The 21,045-nt window shown below is 40.5% G+C and overlaps 1 protein-coding gene across 2 annotated transcripts in view; it reads right to left on the bottom strand.

The window, feature by feature from the left end:
- gjc1 (gap junction protein gamma 1) overlaps positions 1 to 21,045 on the bottom strand; it is a 78,367-nt gene that overhangs the window by 14,516 nt on the left and 42,806 nt on the right. The window contains exon 1 of one of the 2 annotated variants that reach the window (XM_057860758.1): positions 1,951 to 2,296. The exons of the other annotated variant lie outside the window; for it this stretch is intronic. The gene's annotated coding sequence lies outside the window, so the exon portion shown is untranslated. Of the gene's footprint in view, positions 1 to 1,950; positions 2,297 to 21,045 lie in introns of those variants that run through there. 2 annotated transcript variants of the gene reach the window in all.

The following is a 21,045-nucleotide window of genomic DNA, read 5'->3' as shown; positions in this document are numbered from 1 at the left end:
CAACCGCCACATACGCCTTCACCATTTTGATTATTAATGTTAACTAGCAGAAAAACACGCCATAATAGGAGGAATTTACATAGCGGTAATGCTTAAACCCGACGAGCTGACGGACAATATGGCCCGGAGGCGTGGTTGTGACGTCATGTGAGTAGGGTCTATAACTTGTACGAACATTTATCTTTTAAGAACAAGTATTTCTATCCATGGATCGCTTTAACAGAATGTTAATGATAATGCCATCCTGTTGATTTATCGTTATAATAAACAAATACAGTACTTATGTACAGCATGCTGAATGTATATATCCGTCTTGTGTCTTATCTTTCCATTCCAACAATAATTTACAGAAAAATATGGCATATTTTATAGATGGTTTGAATTGTGATTCATTACAATTCATTTTTAAGATGTGATTAACTCGATTAAAAATTTGAATCGTTTGACAGCCCTAATTTTTACTTATTTGATTTTTTTTAAATACAGTATGTCTCTGGCATATAATTATACAGTTTGTATTTTCCCCATAGAGAGATTTATAAAATAAAATCTAGGGATTTCTTTAAGACATTTTTTTTGCGGAAATGAATTCCAACTACTGTATTTGTCAAGTTAAATATTTCATTTGCCCACAAGGCTCTATTACATGCAGACGCATTTACATTTATATATATAATATATATATATATAAAAATGCAGTCTTAGTATGAATAGACGGGCAGCTGTGGGGCAACGTGGATAATGAACACGGTGCAAATGGTTTTAAAAAGCTCTAATGAGAGCATGTCAGGCTAACGGCTTCATTAGCCTCCGCTTGAACTTGACTTGGGCATGCAAAGCCTTTGCGTATGACAAAATGATGTTTAATAAGCTATTAGGAACAACAATTTGTTCATGCTGAAACGCGTCCACGCTCACTTCCCGCTCTTCATTTGTTTGTACTCTGCTACGTGGACATTCCATTAGGTACACCTGCATCATTGAAGAAAATTCCTTCTTTAGAAAGGGGAAATTGGAGGCAATATTATGAGTTAAGTTCTGTTCACTTTGTGCCCTAGCGTTTCTTGTCCATGTGATTATCCATTGATTTCACCTGTTGTGGCCTGCTCCTTTTGTCTTGACCAGTCCGCTGCCACAGGTATCAACCACCTGTGTCTCATTGTCTCGTTACCCCATGTCTGTATTTAAGGCTATGTACATTTGGCGGAGGTTTTTTTCAAACCAAGGATCCTGCCCTAATATGTCGGGAAATAATAATTATGTCCACACCAGCATGTTTGTAATTTACACAAAAAAAAAAATTCCTCAGCCAATCGCATTCATTCATTTTTAAGTACATTCATAACAATGCATGAAAAATAATTGTCCATAATACCCCTGTCCTTCGCATGTGTTCTTTAATATGAAGCACTGCAAGAGTTTCTAAATAAATGGAAGCAAAAAAAATCACCATATAAACTAACCCAAACCAAAAATTATAATAGTACTGAAAATTTGTAAAACCCGGACCGATCCTCCCGGCCCACCGGGATTTGTCCCGGTTAGCCACTCCAGGCCTGGCTTCCAAACACAGTGGACTTTTTCAGTAGAACGTCAAAGTACACATCAAGTGCTCCGGGATGGCGTTCTAAAAAGCACATTGACTGCTATTCATTTTTGCATTCCATTTAACCCAAAAACTTATCAGAATCAATCATGAAAAAGCCATTCACTGTCATCGGCTGTGCAAAAAGACTGATTGGATTGCAAACATGACTGAACCGCCCCGCCATTTTACAATGAAAATCGTGCTAGCCTCACGTGTGTTGTAGGAAAGTCAAAAGTTGCCTCATTAAAGCTGTCCGTAGGCACAGTGCCTCCATATGTTGCAAGGCGGAGGGCAGCATCTGTGCCTCGGACTCCAGAAGACACGAGATGAAAAGTTCTTTTCAAGCAAAGCGAGTTACTCACTTGCTCCATCCTCACTCCTCCTCCTCCTCCTACGGCCCCGCCAAAGCAAGCATCCGTCCGTCCGGTAGCCCGAGTGTGAGCCGTGTGAAAGGCAGGCGGCGGGCGGGATGAGATGAGATGAGGAGGCGAGCGCGCCAACAATGGAACCTCGCTTACCCCCGTCATCACCCTGCAAAGTGGGTCACGGCTCCGGGTGGTGGATGCCAAATGGGCGAGGGTGGAGGAAGAGAAGGTGGCTCTGGGTCTTTTCACTTCCTAGACGGAGGCTCAAAAGGAGGCCAAATAGTTTGGTCATTTGAGATAGAGTTATATGAAAATGTATCCGAACCTTATTAAATTTCTTACATTTCTGCATAAAATCACCATCAAATGGGATCTGATCTTTGTCAAAATCACACAGATGAAAATACAGTGTCTGCTTTAACTTAAACCACCCAAACATTTTTAGGTTTTCATATTTTAATGAGGATAGCATGCAAACAATGACAGAAGGGTGGGAAATAAGTAAGTGAATCCTCTGCTTAAGGAGAGTTAAAGACCAATTGAAACCAATTTTTTACCAAACGTTTTAAGTCAGGTGTGTGCCCAATCACCGATGAGTGGTTTAAAGATGCCCTGCCCACTATAAAACACACACCTGGTAAGAACTGTCTTGATAAGAAGCATTGACTGATGTGCATCATGGCTCGGTCATAAGCGGTGTCTGAAGGATTGTTGATTTGTATAAAGCTGGGAAAGGATACAAAACCATCTCTAAAAGTCTGGATGTTCATCAATTGACAGTGAGAGAAGTTGTCTACAAATGGCGAGAGTTTGGCTCTGTTGCTTCTCTCCCAAGAAGTGGCAATCCACCAAGGATGATGCCAAGAATGCAGCGCAGAATACTCAGAGGTACAAAAAGAACCCTGGAGTGTCTGCTAAAGACTTATAGAAATCACTGGCACATGGTGTTCATGGGACGACGTCACGGAGGAAGGCACTGCTGTCTAAAAAAAATATTGCTCGTTTAATGTTCGCAAAAAGGTATTTGGACACTCCACAGAAGTTATTTTGTGGACTGATTAAACCGAAGTTGAATTATTTGGGAGTAACACAGAACGTCATGCGTGGAGGAAAAAAGGAACACCAACATCACCAACGTCCGCACCTCATCCCCACCGTGAAGCATGGTGGAGGGAGCATCATGATTTGGGGCTGTTTGGCTGCCTCAGGTCCTGGACGACTTGCAATTATAATTGGAAGAATGAATTCAAAGGTTTTGCAGGAAAACCTGAGGCCATCTGTCAGACAGTTAAAGCTAGAAAGAGGATGGATGCTGCAAAAAGAAAATGATCCAAAACACAAAAGTAAATCAACTTCAAAATGATTTCAGAAGAACAAAATACATGTTCTGGATTGGCCAAGTCAAAGTCCAGACATGAACCCCATTGAGATGCTTTGGCATGACCTAAAGACAGTGATTCATGCCAAACATCCCAGGAATCTGACTGAACTACAGCAGATTTGTAGAGAGGAATGGGCCAAGATTAGTCCTGATCGATGTGCCAGACTGATCTGCAGCTACAGGAAGCGTCTGTTTGGGTAGTTTTGGTTAAAGCAGACACTGTTTTTTTCATCTGTGTGATTTTGACAAAGATCAGATCATATTTGATGGTGATTTTATGCAGCGATGTGAGAAATTCCAAAAGGTTCAGATACTTTGTCATACCACTGTACGAGCGTGACGTGAACTTGACTCAAAACAAAGCAATTCGCAGTTTGGCAGATTTGGCTTTAAGATGTTAACTCATATACAGACAGCTCAGGTATATGTATTTATAGAGTATGTGTTGTCGCCATTAGTAAAAAAAGAACATTTTTATTAAACAAAATAAAAAGGCCAAACTCAGTTCCACTACTGAAACAAGAGGAGATGTCCAACAGCAACAGCAAAAAAGGTCAAGTAAATCACAACCAAGATAATCCATTGTGATGAACTGATTGAAATGGTATAAAACGAAATGCTGTTTCTTACAACGTATTGAATTTATTGACAGGTTTTTAGCCCTGAGCTAATGGTGAGGCACTTTTTAGGTGACTAGCTCAATCAAGTGTTGAAGCTGGGAAGTGCAACAGAACATAGGCTGAACTCAAGCTTCTTGTGCGGGTCATAGTCAATGATATTTTCATCATTTGCTGCGGGACAATGAAAGAGGGCCGTAGTGTGGACGGCCCTGCTATACGGTCTATTTGATGCTGATTAGCACTTAGCACTTGGAACATGGCGACTGCCCTGCCACCTCCTGTAAAAAGGCATGTCAGGACATCCAGATAGGCCTATTTTGACTTAAATGCTTTATGTCAAGCGTCCAGTCCACTAAGCGCTAACCCATAATCCCCCTCTTCACTTTCATTGACCGCTAATCACGCAGAGCCGCGAACAATAAGAGACGTTCGTTTGATTTGCTGTAAATCCACTCACTAGTGCCGGTGGCTCAAATTAGCGCGGCGCGGCGCGGCACGGCGCGGCACGGCACGCTATCTTCTTTCCGCCTTTCCGGTCCGGGCAATCCTCTTTAACTTCATCTGGTGTCACTCAAAGTCCACGGGCACGTGCCCGTGGACCAAATTGCGGGGACTTCCATCCGTGTGAAGTTGATGAAGATGATTTGCTTCTCAGATTTGACGTCCGCGATACGTCTCGCTGGTAATAACCTCCGATAATCTGATGGCCTCGCTTCCTTTTGATGTGACTCCGGCTCAATCTGCTTTAGCGGACCGCTGTGATGATGAGTTCATTTGCAGCGAGTGATGAAAGACTTCCTAATCGAATTTCATCTTTTTGAACATTTCAAATCTCCTTAGAAAATTTGCTCTCACCCCTCCCCCTAACTTCCATCAACAGTGTGCATCTTTGAAAGGGACAAAATACATGTGTGTGTGTATATATATATATATATTTTCAGTTTGGCCACTGCAGCCCAAATCCAATTTCTCACTGACTCGTCAGATCTCACAGTTCACCAAAAGTTTTCCTCGCAGAGAAACTGACAAACTTAAAAACTGGTCTCTTATTTGGAGTTCCATACTTACTTACTTGGAGTTCTAAAAAAAAAAAAAAAAACTTCCATCTTTTGTATTTTTCGGACTACAAGCCGCACCTGAGTATAAACCGACAACCCGGCCAAAAGGCCAAACTCTGCGCGTTCACCTTAGTCTTAACCCCTTGTACTGGCTCCATTTTGAAAGCTGGAAAAAGCACAAGTTGGACTATTTATTCAGGTCGATAGCGATCCAACAGAAAGGCGAAACAGAAACAGACTCAGGCGAGGAGGCAGACTCTTTCCAAGGTCACCGTATCATAAGTCAACAAAAGGTTCCCAAGGAAAATGACAACGATTAGTTAAACATTTTTTCACATCTTTTTGAAGGCTCTCGCGGGACGGGCTGTGGGCAGAAGAAGGGTGTGCTTGGGAGTTGTTTAGGATTATTGTCTGTTTGTGGATTGGACAGAAGGATTCGGGAGTTACTGTTGTCAGGGCAACGAGGATTGTGGATTTCGCCACCTTAGAGTCAAAGGGACTCTTGGAGTCTTATCAGTCGTGTTATCAGTTAGGGCATTCTCCGATGTCCTTGTGTTGGGACAGGACGTCCCGCCATTTGTTCTGGACTGTCCGGGAGAACTGATTGCGAGAGTTGGTGGTGCATACGTGGGCTTGTAGAGGTCTTGCCTCGTCAGCTCATTCAGTTGCATGACGCACACGTTGGGCTTCCGTGATAAGAAGGCGTCATGTATCTCTTATGCCTGATGTCAAATATTTTCTGCTTGTTTTCCTTAAACTATGGTATAAGTGCTATCTATTTTATATTGGGTGTGTTAGAGTAATACAACCAGTAAATACGAGAAAAGATACTATTCCCTGATTGATATTTTAAGTGTGTTAGTGTAATACAAACAGTCGATCGGTAAATAATTCCCTTCAGTGTGCCGCGGCACACTAGTGTGCTGTGAGAGATTGTCAGGTGTGCCGTGAAAAATTATCCAATATCGCTTTTTTTTTTTCCGTCTTCGGGCGGAGTTGCAGTAGGAAAGAAGGAGTAGGTAGAAGATTTCGTTCGTGTGCAGATGAGCGAGGTATTGCTCGTGTCGCATTCAAGAACAGCTCGGATTTCTAGCCATCTGTGAAAATGTGGACCCCAGCACGTCTACTGTACATCATTTAATTAAACTCTTCAAGAAACAGGCAACTTTTTTGAGAAAAACTACAAAGGTGATGATGCACATCATACAATGCTTCTCATCAAGACAATTTTTACCAGGTGTGTCTTTTATAGTGGGTAGGGCAGCTTTAAACCACTCATCAGTGATTGGACACACACCTGATTGAAATTGTTTGGTAAAAATTGGTTTCAATTCTCGTTAGGCAGAGGGTTCACTTACTTATTTTTCCCCCTTCTGTCATTGTTTGCATGCTATCCTCATTAAATTATGAAAACCTATACATTTTTGCATGGTTTTAGTTAAAGCAGACATCTGTGTGATTTTGACAAAGACCAGATCCCATTTGATGGTGATTTTATGCAGAAATGTGAGAAATTCCAAAAGGTTCAGATACTTTTTCATACCAGCATAAGTCAGTTTTCTGTCATATATCCCCGTAAAGTGAAAATCAGAAAATTACCATCTATATACCATATATATAGTTTGGTCATTGAGCCATTTTCAAAGAAAAAAGAGCCGTTCCTTGTCCTGTCTGCACCAAGTGTCCACATGTGTAACGGCACTACTACCATTTTGTGACAGATTTTGAAGGCAGGCAGGAGGCCTTTAATTCATATTATTCACAATCTGGAGCCAAGCAGGCCCAGTCTTTCACTACACACGTCTGACAGTTGGATGCCCGCCCGCCTGCCCGGGGCCTCCGTCGCTGCCCGATACGGCGCACACCTGGATGCGCACGTTCCGTGTCTTCCGCTCGCCCGTTAGCGTGCTAATAATAGCCGGCGAATCACACGGAGGCTCCGTTCACCTTGATGACTCGGCACGGGCGAGCGCCAGCGCGGACGAGGATTAACAACGACGTATGAAATAATCCTCCGTCATACGATAATTTACTGGAATTTGTCTGTCGGTCCATTCGCAGAGTTGCATTTTGGGGCAGAGGAAGAACAAGTTTAGATTATAATTAATCAGACACAAAAAATTGTTACCATCTCGACCGCCAGCTGTCGCTGTGGCTCCGGGAACCAACTGGTCCCCATTGACTCAAAGAATGACCTTAAACCTTTGATAAGTGCTTGCATATCATCATATTGTACAACAGGGCTCACATTTACTAGGAGCACAGTGGCCCTTAACTTCAAATTTTAGGGGCGCAAGCAGAAGATTCAGGGGCACACACTGTAAAACGACAAGCAAAATGATCCTCTAATTTTCACTGTTTAACTGATAAATACTTTTATAATAATTTCATAATCTTCAATTTATTTTTTATTTTATTATAATAATATAATTTCATAATAAATGCATAAAACTGAAAACTTATGAATGTATATTTTCTTCTCTATCAGTTTTGACATCAACAAGTATACCGCTTAGAAATTAAGTTAACGCTTTTTTTTTAGGGAGTCCCAGCTGTCATATGGATGTGGAGTGTCCCATTAATAACAAAATAAATAAATATATATATGAAATTGAAGTTTAAAAAGGCAGAATTTAAAGATAGTCATGGGTTAAAGTCAGGGGTCTGGAACCTTTTTGACCGAGATTGCACCCAACATTAAAATGTCATTCCAAGAGAACCATACAGTGTGTATACATAACGGAAAACACGGACAAGGCTGAAAATGCAGTTTCTGCTCTTGCACCCCTCTTTTAAATAAACTGCTGTATTTTAAGCCAAAAGAACTGTTGTGTTTGATGGAAAAATATGTCTATATGCTGCCATATCAGTTTCATGGTGCATGAAGCCCCCGAACTATTTTTAATTTGTACGTTTTACCCTGAAGACACTCGTTTACAGACACCGCAGAACTGCTTTTGTTTCAACCCAGTCATAAAAAGAAGCTCAGTAATTATATTTATGATTTGAAATGTCTATCATTTTTAGGGCTGCAGCTATCGAATAGTTTAGTAATCGAGTAATCGACTGAAAATTCTATCGAGTAATCGGATAAAACTTTTTTTTTTTTTTTTAGGTAAAGAGCAATTATAAATATACATGAGAAAAAAAGACATTTAATCCAATACTGAACCATTTTCAGTCAATCAATGTCTTTATTTTTGATGTACATTGTTGAAAACGGCCAACAATTGCATCTCAGATGTACTCTCGGATCACAGAAGCACTGGCTACTGGCTTGCATCAAAGTCATTTCATATATTTTTTTTTAGGGATGGGCAATTTTATTTTTGAAACTGATTTTTTTCTTTGAATGAAAATAGTTTTTTTGATTGAAGCAACTTTTTCTGGGATTGAATGATTTAGACACAAATGTGCTACCCATAATATGGCCCAAACAAAAAAAAGATTGCTTCAATCGAAGAAAACGGTTTATATTAAATTTTATCGCATTCAGAAACTTTTTTCCTGTGATTGATTTTTTTTTTCATTTTTGATTGAAGTGATTTTTCTTTTGAAAATATTTTTGTTTGTTTGAAAACTTATTTTTTTATTAAATAATAAAGGCCCAAAACTGCAAAAGTACATTACTTCAATCAAAAGTTGTTTCAATAAAAAAAAAAACCGACTTCAATTCAAAGAAAAAAATCAATCAAAGAAAAATAGTTTTCAAATGCTTTTTTTTTTTGTTTCAAATTTATTTTTGCATTCAAACACATTTTTTTGATTGAAGTGACTGTTTTTGTATTGAAAATATCTATTTTGATTGAAGCGACTTTTTTTTTTTTTTTTTGATTGAAACTACTTTTTTTGATTGAATAACAAAGACACAAATCTACCTTCATAGAAGCCTAGCCCTCCGCAGGGCTAACGTTATGTGAGCGAGTGAAAACTAGCGACAACTAATTTACTAGCGCTGAGAATCTACTGCTTTAAGATGGTGGCTGTTTACTAATGCCGCCCAGTCTGACATTTTGCATCTAGTTCTACTTAGATGTGATATCTATGAGACGCACTACGCATAAACCCAATACAGCATTCCGGGAAAATAACCTTATACCAACTGTGGAACATGTAAGTGGAAGTTGTTTTTGTGTAGTTTTTGGCAACGTCGGAGTAGTTTGTAGCGGCTGTCGGCTGCTGTAAGTTTTTTTTTCTTCTTCTTATTGCTTCTTCCTCTACGTACGTGACGTCTGCGCGTTGTCCCGCATTAAAAGTGGTTCGGGCAAAACGTGATGCTTAGAGTTGGTAACATTAAACGATTCCTCGAGGTGAATAAAATTACTCGGACCAGTTTTTAAACTCGAGTTACTCGAGTATTCGTTTCAGCTCTAATCATTTTTGCCTTAGAATCATTCATTCATGTCTAATATTTACTTTAAAAAAGACTTTCCAAATTATTCACTCGCATATTTTAAACTTTTAAACAAATGATGTCACAATGAAAAAAAATGCTGTCTGTAAAAAAAATCACGGATATCTACCTCATAACTATCGCGTAATTGTTTTTGGTTTTTTTTGTTACTGTTGCATTTTCGCCGATATTTTCGATAATAATTGATCCAAACAAAGAAAAATACAAAAACGTTTAAAAGGGTAAATATTTGAAAATCTCGACCACTCCTTGATATCTGCGATTTGTGCATCGCGACCCTTGTTACATTACCGTGTTTCACCCATAAAATCCCAAAAAGTCCGGCTGTGGCCATTCACAGCTGCGTCTTGACACTCGGCGATACATGTTACACGAAGTTTTTGGATTGAAACAAGGTAAGTATGCGATAATATCTTGTTAAAATCATGGTGTTTTTAATTATGCTCTCTCACGCTCGCAGTTTCTTTTGTCAACACATTTGAATGCATCACACGTGTGGGAAAGTGTGGTCACGCTCTGCTCTTACAAGCAGTTCCCCATTTGTGATTGGAATAAATCTTGAGATAACGACACCGGTGCATTGTCCACCATTTAGTCCCCAGCGCTGTAGTTTCTGCTTTGCTAGCGAGTAGTGCTTGTCTGTGTTTGGGTGTTAGCTAACCCAGGGGTCAGCAACCCATGGCTCTAGAGCTGTTTAGCACTGTCCTAGTGGCTCTCTTGAGCTTTTTCAAAAATGTTTGAAAATGGAAAAAGATGGGCGAGAGAAATAGATTTTTTGTTTAAATGTGTTTTCTGTCGGAGGGCACACATGACAGAAAAAACATTCCTCTAATTCAGTACTTCTCAAATAGCGGGGCGGGCCCCCCCTGGGGGGCGCAGAGCGATGCTGGGGGTGGCGCATGTGACCTTAGAGAACATACTTTTTTGCCTAACGAGAATAAATTGTAATTGCACATCCACTGAGTGGGTGGCAGTGGCGCTCTCATTTTTAGCATGTGCGCAGTATTTTTGAACCAAACAAGAGCACACAGCAAAGAGCACTGGAGATATGAAAAGCTAAGATGAAGAAATATGACGACGCGTATGTAGCATTTGGCTTTGACTTTTAGTACAGTGGGAGACGAGGAAAGATCTGTCTGTATACTTTGTCTAAAAATGTTCATGGCAGACAGCAGGATTTTTTTTTTTTTTTTTCAGCGAAAACGTGCCGAATACTGCCAACAATCGTCCCGCTTTGTCAGTGTTACATCAGTAAACCAGCGAGGACTAACAGCATCACATTTGGTGGCATACCAAATTGCTCAATGCAAAATAACCCAACACCACAGCAAAGGAGCTGATACTGCCTGCTGCAAAAAAAAAAAAAAAACCCTGTCTCTCTGTCCAATGTCACTGTCGTTTTTGTTCTATTACTTTTTGTTTTTTCAGCCTAATAGTTTGGCATATTGTCCTCTCGAGTTAATGTTGCTAATCAATTTGAATTCATGATGAATTATTGATTTTAATTAATTTTTTTCAGTGTCAAATGGTAAAAAAAGTCTGTTTTTTCTTCTTTAATATTAAAAAGGACACAATGTTATGCAGAGGTGTACTTGTAATAATAAGAATATTATAGACAAATGATACTACAGTATATTTACAGTGGCGGCCGAGAGTTGGGGGGGCGCGGAACGTTTATGTCTTCCCAGGGGGGGCCTAACAGAAAATAATTGAGAAGCACTGCTTTAATTCATTAATATTGTAATAAAGTTAAACAGTGGTGCATCAACATTTAATCATGAAGGCTCATTATGTATTTATAGTAGGGCTGTCAAATGATTAAAATTCTTAATCGAGTTAATCACAGTTTAAAAATTAATGAATCGCAATTCAAACCATCTCTAAAATATGCCATATTTTTCCGTAAATTATTGTTGGAATGGAAAGATAAGACATAAGACAGATATATACATTCAACATACTGTACATAAGTACTGAAGTTTGTTTTTTCATAACAATAAATCCACAAGATGGCATTAACATTCTTTTTGTTGTATTATTATTATAAAGGGATCCACAAGAAAGACTTGTAGTTCTTAAAAGATAAATGTTAGTACAAGTTATACTAATTTTATAGTAAAACCCCTCTTAATGTTTTCGTTTTAATAAAATTTGTAAAATTTTCAATCAAAAAATAAACTAGATACACTAAATACACCTCCAAGGTGTCAATGGTGAGTTTTAAATTAAATTAGAAATCAAGCCAAATAGTGTGTTTTGTCCCTCGACTGATGCCTTAGTTTCCTGTTTACTGGTCCATCCATTGTAATTCACATCATTTGAGTGCTGGCTTCACAACGTACTTGACCTCTGATAGTTTGTATATTGTGAATAAATATTGCCATCCATTGTTGAACTAAACAAAATGTTTGAATAGAGTTTGACCAAAGTCTTGAGTAAGTTTTATGTGTATGTTGCATAGCTATTTTGATTGGGAATGCCAGTTCTCTTTGCACTGTCGTTTAACTGTGTGAGAATAGGGCCTCATTAATACAGATTGAAGTGCTTTTCTTTTTGTGAACATTATTTTTTTTGAGAGGTAAGCTGTCTAAATGTTGAAGCTGAATGTGCTAATAAATAAACAAAGTGCCAGCACGTCACATGTGGTATACCTTTGTTAAGCGAAAGCACAAAACAAGATACCTTTCTCTGCCTCTTAGCTCTCAAGTGCGCCATTGTAATCTGCTTGAGTCAATGCATGAGCGGGTCATTCCGCGCATGCGCTAAATATTTTAACGTGATTAATTTAAAAAATGAATTACTGCCCGTTAACGCGTTAAATTTGACAGCCTTAATTTATAGCCAACCTAGTCATTTTGATAGTAGGCCAATATAGCTAATATAGATACATACAGTATGTGTTGCCTACGTTAAAAGGCTTATATAAGGAATTTAATTTTTTTGCGGTTCAAGACATATTTGTTTTTTTGTTGTTTTTTGTCCAATATGGCTCTTTCAACATTTTGGGTTGTCAACACCTAACCTAACCTAACCTAACCTAACCTAACCTAACCTAACCTAACCTAACCTAACCCAACCCTAAAAATATGACGAACACAGTAACTGTGAGGTATGCGTTTTGTGATCCTCCTGTCACAAATTGTCTTAGTGCTTTTAAGATGTGCACATGCTGGTCATTTTAGCTCATGGACAGGCGTCTGGGCTATGAGGATAATTTTTGTGTGGCCATAATGCTGCAGCTGAGAGGGCAGAGGAGTGACCGCACAGCACAGCTAGGTACGCTTGTAGTATGCATATACTGTAGATAATGATGGTACATTTGGACACAGAATTGAGGAAAAATGACACAAAAGCTTGTTTTTAAGAGAATTGGTAAGAAACTTGGAGTAAGTGCTTCGGAGGGCTTCAAATAAGTGAGCTTTTGTGTTTGAATTTGCATGGCTTTTCGAGGTGGCTGTGCATTGTTTTTTTTCAAAGACGACAACAACACATGTTTATTAGCGAACGTGTTTTACGGTATTGTGTTTGTGGAACTGTTAATTGCAGCAAACTGCAAACAATGGAAATGGGATTGCTGATAACCAAAAAAAGTTGAGGGAGTTTAATTGGGCTGCGCTCTTGGCGATAACCCGCGTTTCTGTACTTGGGAGTGTTAGCTCTTGCTGAAAATAAAGCACAACTGCAATAGAAATGAGCACAAATGACGTGCTGTCACATGAAGAGATGTTGCTAGAATGAAGACTTGATTATTGGCTTTTATTTGACACGTAAATCAATGTGCTTTGATGATTTTTGACCTTGTTATCGGATTGATTTGACCTTGGGAAATCTTATTGAAATTCAATGTTATTTCATGTCTTACCTTGGGCTTGTAATGACACACGGCAACAATCTCACCTTTCTTCTTTTTCAATAAGTCACATTATTCAAAATTGTCATGTGTGTTATCATGCATTTATGTGACGCCATTTTTTAAGGTGAAAATTGAAATGCCGTTTTAGAGTATTTATGCACCGTATTTCTGAATATTTTTTGGACTGTAAAGCACGGTATTGTATTTTTGTGTTGTCTGTTTTGCATTGGTTGTTTGTGATTGTTAAAAAAAATTTCATCAGTTCTTGGTCATATTCACAATCTGTAATCACGTAACGCTAATGCTGACTTGAAGTCTTTCCTGTCGATTCCTGCCAAGATTCGAGAGACAGCGAGAACCAAAAGTGGTATTTGCCATGTGGCTTTTTTTTTGTGTATGTGGCTAAATGGATTTTGGTTTGTGGCATTCTTATGGGGGGGGGGGGGTATGTGGCATTTTTTGGGGGGCAGATGTCAGTTTTGAAGGCCATGCATGTCCATGCCATTGAAGCTATGCATGTCCAAATTATCCATTCATTTTAGATGGCAGAAAAACGTGTGGCTGTAATTTTTGGCCATCCACTTACCATTACAGCCCATTGGCATTCACTGACACCCAAGTCAGGCTATGTCATTGACGGCTATGCACGTCCAAATTTTCCATTCATATTAAATGGCAGGAAAAACGTGTGGCTGTGATTTTTTTTGACCATACACTTTACATTGCAGCGCATTGACATTCAACTGGTACCCAAGTCAATGCGCTGTAACACCCCCCCACCCCACTCCCACAAAAAAATGTGACAAACCAAAATCCATTTTGCCACATAGCCAAAAAAATGCCACATGTCAAAATCCATTTTGCCACATGGCAAAAAAAATGCCTTTTGACAAAATGTATTTTGACATGTGGCATTGTGGCAACAGATTTTGTTTTGTGGCATTTTTTTGGGGAGTATGTGGCATTTTCTTGGGCATTTTTGCAGGCCATGCACGTCCATGCAAATGACAGCTATACACTTCCAAATTTTGCCTCATGGCAAAAAAAAAAAAAAAAACTGCCACGTGGCAAAAAAAATGCCACATGGCAAAATCCATTTTGCAACACGGCATAAAAATGCCACATGGCAAAATAAATTTTGCCACATGGAAAAAAAATGCCACACGGGAAAAAAATGCCACATAACATTATGCATTTTCCCACATGGCAAATACCACTTTTGGTTCTCGGCCCTGCAAAAAATATGCCATATGGCAAAAAAAAGAATGGCACATGGCAAAATCCATTTTGCCACATGGCATATATCACTTGTGGTTCCCGGCCCCGCTGCAAAATTCCCCTTCCGAAAAGCAAGGGGGGGTTCCACCTTGCGCATCGACTGACCGACCCTTTCCTTGGGCGGGCGCCCCGCTGTGTGTCAGCGAGAGACTTGACTAACCCACTTATGCAGCTGCATTTGCATCCCGGGTATTGAAGCGAAAGATTTAAATGGCATCAGTCTTGCCATTAAAGCAAAGCAAAGCATCAGACAAACAGGGAGGGGCAGCTCACTCTGTGTGTGTGTAGCAGCTGCAGCTGCAGCTCTCCCCCTCCGTCCACACTGTAGGGGCCATTCTACTGTCTAAAAGCTGCTATGATGAGAGATGACTTAGTGGATTGTTAACCATGCACACCAACGCAGCGTGGATTGAAAGGCCTTCCTCCGCACAGTAGACGTCACCATGAATTCATTGGCAACGATATACGAACCGGGTTTGCGTTCAAAATGAACAGTTTTGACAGGGACGGACCACGAATTAGTGGACTTGAAATTTCCAGCGCCACCTAAAATTCAGGGAATCACCAGGCAAAATTCAATGCCTTTTTCAATAATATAACTGATGAGTCCATTTAAAGGGAACATTGGACTTAAAGAGCTGTAGGCTCTAATAAGCTGCAGTTGGTCTCTTTTACCTAAATGTTATTGCAAACACTTATACTGTTCTTAATAAAAAAAGAATACACTTAGGTATATTATTGCCATTGATTTTTTTTTTTTTTTTTTGCACGCAATGCACGCTGGGGTTGATGATGCAGTTGGGCGGGCCTGGGAGAATAGCCGGGCTAGCTAGCAAGCAAAGTTAGTATGACGACTAACATGATTTTGTCACATTCTGCTGCTGGTCAGATTGTTTTGTTACAGAGCTGCGGGATGAGTTCCCGACGTCGTACCTGCATCCAATTCCAGCCCATCAGCAGTGTCTTTAAACCGATCCTAGGCGGCTTGCCCAGACATTGACTTGCTGCCATTTGACAGTTTATATATCCCGTGGTTGCTAGTTGGATCATTGCCTGGTCTTTTTCGTTTGACTGCCCTCTCACATTTTGTGATCCCGACCTACTGTCATGTACCCTTATTGTGTCTCCATTTTTGCGATTGCGTGTCTTTTGGTTTCTTCAATAAAACGTTTTACACAATCCCTATGTGGTTATGTTGTCTGCTTGCTGTCTGAAGTGAGCCGCGTTTTTTAATTCCGTGGCCAAGCTAGCCGCACTTTCGTTTCAGTTGCATTTTCCCTTTAGGTATTACCGCACAGACAACAAGTGTGGGTTGCGAATGATTTATAGAGAAAATCAATGACTTTAACGTCACCCGTGGAAGTATGGTCTACGCGCTTGTATATCGCACGTGAAACGCAGGTTCGAATCCTACAAGAGAACTTCATTTAATTGCTTTTGCTGCTCGTTTTGTGAAATGTCGACAGGGCAGAACCGACGACATGTTTATGTAGCTCACGAGTGACACTGTGGAAGTACGGCAGCGCTGCCCAGTGGCGTCACCGCCCAGAGTGCATTGTGTCGTCAACGAGAATGGTGACCTACAAGTTAAACAAATTTTTCAAATTTTATAAAAACGAAAACATGAAGTTATAATAATTTGATATGTAAACCCGTCTTATACTAACATTTATCTTTATCTCATTCAATCCCAACCATTTTCACCGGAGCAAGGCCCTTCACTCCCGGCCGTTTTACTGGATTGTGACTGATTTTGCATGGCCCACAGAAAATTCTGTTCTATTGCTATATAAACCCACCAAAAGAAAGATTAGACTCTCTTCTTTCAGCAGGAAAACAGTTAGTTCATATCCTTTTCCATTCTTTAGAAATCAGCATTAGAAAATAGCTTAGTTTGAGCAATTTTCCAATTTCTGATTAAAAAAACGGAGAAATTGAGCTTTTTGTGAAAGCATACATTTCAAACATAACTTTGACTTTAACACAGCTATTTTTCGCTTATGTGACATCCCGAACATCTGAATAATGTTTTCCTTTTACAAAATAACATAAACATCAAGACAAATCGAACTTTTGATCGCAAAGTAACAATTTATTTACACCGGCTCCCGGTTGAATGAGGTGGCTCCCAGTAATCTGATGAGTCTGGATCAAGGTCGGTCTCACTTTTTTCATCATCTTCATCATCTTTATCATTGGTTTCAACCTCGGCTCAGGAGTAACACAACGTGAGCTCCGCAGAACGCGTTTGGAACCTGACGCTGTTGTGGCCGTCACCGTCTGTCTCATCAAGAATTCTTCTTTGACGATGGTTTTGTTTTCTTTTCAAAACACTCCTCCAGTGTCGTTTGCCTTTTTTCCCCCCGATCGTTCTCCAAATTTTTCTCAAATTCTCACGCGTCTTCACAAGATCCCTCCAACTTCCGTTTCCTGACTATTTTTCTTCACTTCCTTTCTTGGCCCGAGATGAGTTCTTACAAAATGCGCTACTGCCCTCCAGTGGCCAGTTTTATTGCTTTAAAATGAGTTTTGAGCGTTGTGCATTGCAGTTTAGGTGCCACAGAACCTAGAAATGCCTCTTGTCAAAAAAGAAAAAACGTAAAAGATGTATAAATACGTTTATGGGACACTGAAACGATGAAAAATAGAACGTATTTTGGGAGCAAATGAGTTAAAGAACTACAAGTCTTTCTGTCCGTGGTTCCCTTTAAGACGCTTAAGACACCATGTGGGAACCTTGTAGTCCAAATAGTTTTAAACATGAAATTGAATACTTGTTAAATTGATACTCCCAGATAGATCGGTCGACACTGTACTTCTTGTGAACTGTTTTGAACATGTTTGCACAAGTTCACATGCCTTTTTACAGGGGGTCAGAGGGTGCAGCGGCACTGCCGAGAGAGCTCGTGGTTGGCTTCAAAAGTTTGTCTGGCGTAGAAAAACGCACATTTACGGGTCTAATGAGACGAGCGAGCTCATCCACGCACGGCCGGTTGGAGGCCTCGGTGCTCACACGAGCGACGTCCCATTCAACAAGGCTGCTATTATAACATCTGCTGGCGAGTGATGGCCCCTCCTCACCTACTGCACGTGCGCTGTGGGGGCTCCTCACTGCGCCCACCCCCAAGCAATCCACTCAACCTGCCTCCAACTGTGTTTCCCAACCCCCAGCCTGCACGCACGCACGCGGCGCTCGCTTCCCCCTCATCCTCGCCATCCATCAAGGACGCTTTTACACCTCGTGTGCAATTCCTGTCACCGAGCTAAATTATGTTTCGTGTCAGCCGGCGTTAGAGGTCACATATGCTCTCAGCCGCTAACCATAACTCCTGATTTTCGATATCGATATACATACTGTATTGTCTCTGAAGCCTGTGCGCTAAGAAGCTTTTGGACACCATTTTCCTCTCCGCTTATCAGCAAAGACTTCATAAGGATTTTTCTCCTTCATATTCTTTGGCTTTGGGCCTTTCCTGGGATTTCATTAGAGGGGATGAAATTATGTTGAATTTAACTTGGAATATAGTATGAATTTTAATGTGGATGGCGGGCGGCCACACTGAAAACACGTCATTCTTCCAATCAGTGCTTTAGTAGCAGGTGGTGTGAATAAAAATCATTTGAAAGTTGAAGTTGAAGGGAATAGTATCTTTCCTCGTATTTACCGTTCGATTGTTTGTAATACTCTAACACACTTACTATTCCTTGATTGATTATATCATCTTTTCTCGTATTTACTGTTTGACTGTTTTAATATACCCAATATAAAATAAATAGCATTTATATCATAGTTTAAGGAAAACAAGCAGCATACATTTGACATAGGGCATAAGAGATACGTGACGCCTTTTGAACACGGAACATGTGCATCATGCAGCTCACTGAGCAAGATTGACGCTGACTACTAGGTGATAGGCAAGACATCTGCAACACTAGATCCCGCAATCAGCTCTTCAGGACAGTCCAGAACAAATGGCGGGACGTCCTGTACTACCACAACACCTGCTAACAAAAACAACTCTTAAGTTTGATAGCTCGGTGCCTATAAGACGTCGAGGAAGGCTGAACCTCCCACCTCAGTAACCATGACCCAGCAACGAACGGTGACGCACGAACTTGACCGGCCAAATCTGCAGCAGAAGAATTATCTTAACCAACAACCAGGCACACCCTTCGACCTGCACACCGTACCGCAGACTTCAAAAAGACTGAATGTTTAGCTAACAACTGTCACTTCTCAGGGACATTCCGATGTGCTTGTTGTTTTGCTAAGCCTGGATCCAGAATTGCCTCACTACCGGGGACCTAGTCGCTGTTTTGCCTTGCCGTTGGATTGCTGTCGACCTGAATTAATTGTCAACTTGTGTTTCAAACCCTATTTCCAGCTTTCAAAATGGAGTCAGTACAAGAGGTTAAGACTAAGGTGAACAAGCGGAGTTTGGCCAAAACTGGGTTTTTCCATTTAAAAAAAAAAAAAAAAAAAAACGTAGTAACCTTTGCTATATATGGAAGTCATTTAATGCAGGGGTCCCCATCCTTTTTTGCACCACGGACCGGTGACAAATTTTGTAACCCATCAAAAATTCAACGACGCGGTTCTGCGCATGCGCGTAATGTTAAACATGGACGCAAATGCTGCGATTCCAAAGTCAACACTACAAACTGTCTTTAAAGAAAGGAATATTAACTTACGTTTGATCATGGAAGGACATGTAGAAAAGTTCTCCTCAGATACATCCTGCCATGTTAAAGCACAAACGTAGCATAAACGAATGTCACCATTTTGGTTCCATTTGGCATTAAAAGGGGGGTTGCGTGACATCATCGCTCGAATATCTCCATATCTCAAAAATGATAGGAGAACAAACGAAACTTTTTACAGTGCAAACGGGTGACATCATTTTTAACCATTTTCAAACAAAATGGGGTGCTGGTTGACCTCGGATTGACCATAGACTTCATAATATATTGACGGGGCCGATTAGTAGGGGGACTGTCTCCGCCATAGCTGACCGAGTGGAAACACAGACAAAGAGCTTTTTATGTTGAGAATTCTTGTGAATAAATGCTTAAAGTCCTGAATTCTTTATAGATATGGACTTAAAAGTCTCGATTCTTGGTTAAAAGCAACAAAACTGGGCAGTTAGCATTTATTTTACATAAATATTGCCACTTATGACGCTAATGCCGTAACGGTTCATATCTCCCATTGATTTTTTGCACTACATTTCAAAATGCATGCATGGTACGAAAACTACAATAATTACCTTGAATCCTCGAACAAATCACTCCTGAGACAATCCTTCCTGTTTGTATGCGGTACAGCTTTCGTACTTTTTCAACCTAAATCCGGCATTGGATCGCTGCATGTGTTTGAGAATAACTGCGACCGACTGAAGCGGCGTGTGGGACGGCCCCCTACTTGAAGGCATGGCGCAATTTCTGGGAAATGTGTCCTGTCAATGTCATTATGAAGTCTATGGATTGATCTATAAAAACAATTGTATATATCTTAAAAACAAATGCAGCACAAACAAAATTTTGGACAGCACAAATGATTGACATCATTTTTATATAATCTAATGGGGGACCAACTTCACGGAGGTACCTGACTGGCCTGTTGGTGAAAGTTTCCAAGAAGTGAAGCTTCAGATTGGAAGCCGACAGAGAATGTATTTCGGCAAGTAGAGGTCGTAAACCGTGCTTTCATTGTAAAGGTGACGAGTGGAAAGTTTGAATAACCGGCAAAAGAAAGTGAAAGAAAGGATGCTACGGAACAGCCAACTGCTAATTGATCTCCATTCTATCATGATTGACAAGAAACTTGTGAGCGGAGACCAATTTGTCTGACCTGCAACACACTTAATCCGAGTCCATAATAGAATATAAATCCCAGCAACATTCAACACAACAGCGATAATGAGTGGTTGATGAACAGCCAACTCATTAGAGCAGGCTCCGTTTTAGCACCTGACAATTCACTTTCAAAATCGCGCAACGTCCGGGGCCGCCCCCGAGCTAGCGTGAAATTGGCACTTAGCGCACCGCTAATGCCCGGACGTGTATCGCGGTCGTGACGATGAGTCAATCAATTAGAAGCGCGCGCGGCTTCCTGCGGAGATTAATTAGGATTGCGTAATGAAATGCGCCTTCCGCCCCGAGGCCAAGTCGCGCTATTTACATCTCGGCGTCTCATTTCCAGATGTCAGACCGCGCTCCTTTGCTGCCAGAAGGACGTTGAGGAGAAGAGGACAACCTTTATTTGGAGATGCCGCCGACCGGTCAAGTCGAAATGAAATGAAAGAGAAAAAAATGTTTATGAAACAACATTCAAGCAGTAGGAAGGTGGTTGATCTCGCTAGGGCCGTTTGCCTATCTCCTTTCTCATGGGATCTTATCCTTAAGATAGCAAAGGTAATAAACAACGGGTGTCTGTGCTCGATGTTTAGTAACTTTCAGATAAGTAGCAATAAACAGGCGTTTTTCTC

Source organism: Corythoichthys intestinalis, chromosome 16 (genome assembly GCF_030265065.1).
Source record: "Corythoichthys intestinalis isolate RoL2023-P3 chromosome 16, ASM3026506v1, whole genome shotgun sequence".
Taxonomy (NCBI): domain Eukaryota; kingdom Metazoa; phylum Chordata; class Actinopteri; order Syngnathiformes; family Syngnathidae; genus Corythoichthys; species Corythoichthys intestinalis.
Note: the sequence above shows the minus strand (reverse complement) of the source record. Positions and strands in the feature narration are given on the sequence as shown.